The sequence below is a fragment of the Sapajus apella genome, unplaced genomic scaffold (assembly GCF_009761245.1).
Source record: "Sapajus apella isolate SASKATOON/1434 unplaced genomic scaffold, GSC_monkey_1.0 scaffold65, whole genome shotgun sequence".
Lineage (NCBI taxonomy): Eukaryota > Metazoa > Chordata > Mammalia > Primates > Cebidae > Sapajus > Sapajus apella.
Genome location: NW_022437005.1, coordinates 4,828,485 through 4,829,983, shown reverse-complemented (window position 1 = coordinate 4,829,983; position 1,499 = coordinate 4,828,485).

Here is a 1,499-nt window from a genome sequence, read left to right as displayed (position 1 = left end):
ATGGCTTGGGTGCCACCATGCCTGGCTGATTTTTGTATTTTTAGTAGACATGGGGTTTTGCCATGTTGGTCAGGCTGGTTTTGAACTCCTAACCTTAAGTCATCTATCCACCTTGGCTTCCCAAAGTGCTGAGATTACAGGTGTGAACCACTGTGCCCGGCCCAGCCTGCACTGAGGGTCTGGCTCATGCAGGCTGGTGGGCAGAGGCATCTGGGGGTGACTTGGCAGGAAGCTTAACTCTTTCGGCTCTTTTTAAGGCCCTGGTCTCTCTTTTTTTCATGTATTTTCGGTTCCTCCAGAAGCCAGTTCTGAAGGCAAGGATTAAAGTTCAAGTGGATTGCTTGGGAAGTGATCCCAGAAAGTATCTGCAGGGCATTGAGAGGTGTGACAGGAAGAAAAGTGCCCATGTGGGGAAGAGAATCAAGGAAGTGACTGCTGTGGGTAACTGGTGCTTAATCGCCCTGGGGCCCTCCGGGAGGCAGTACAGCATGCGCCTGAGAGTTAGCCCACTGCGGATGCATAGGACACTGCTCGCAACTCTCCATCCATCGTTGGTTGACGGCTCCGTACATTGGAGCCCTTCCAACTTGCCCTGCGCACTGGCCAAGCATGCTTCCTGTGCCAGGAAAATCCCCAGAGGTTAGCCGTAAGCAGCCTTCAGCACATACACCTGAAAGCCGGCAAAACAGGGCGAGATGATGGTTGTGTCTGATACGGGTGTGGAAGGGTCACAGCCCCTTCCTGAAGACACTGGCCTGGGTGTGGCCTTTCCATTCCCATTCCATAGGGAGAATTTAGTCATATTAACTAGAGGGGTGGAAAAAAGCAGGCCTCTCAGCCACAGCACTTCTGTGCAGCAGAATGGGGACGGATTATGGTGGATGACTGGCAGGCAAAACCAACTGACGCCCACTCTAGCCTTTTTTTTTTTTAAGATGGGGTTTCACCATATTGGTCAGGCTGGTCTCAAACTCCTGACCTCAGGTGATCCGCCCACCTCTGCCTCCCAAAGTGCTGGGGTTACAGGCATGAGCCACCACGCCCAGCCACTCTAGCCTTTTTTGCTCCCTCCTCCTTCCAACTCTATTTATGGGTCCTGGTTTCAGACAGTTGCCTGGAAATCCAGCCAAAGTGCCCAAGATCATGACTTAGGGTTCTCAGGCTGGCAGCCCTGGAGCCTTGGGTCTGAAGGTGGTGGAGATGGAGACCCATGAGGTATTAACCTGTACTGACTCCACCCAGCACTATCTGCTTTGGGCTGGTGTTAGTGTAGCACTGTGTAGATATACTGATGCTCATGCTAGTCAGAAGTGCCTACTGGTCATTCATTTCGGAGAAAGGGATCTGTCATCATCAGTGTAATTTATTTTGTGAATGTCGTAAGTTGGGCCTAGAAGCAGAGTCTGAGACAAGGATTCTGGGGTGATTTCTTGAGGGAAGCTCTCAGGAGAAACCAAGAAGGAGATGAGGGAAGCGAGGTACAGCAGAGGAAGAAACTA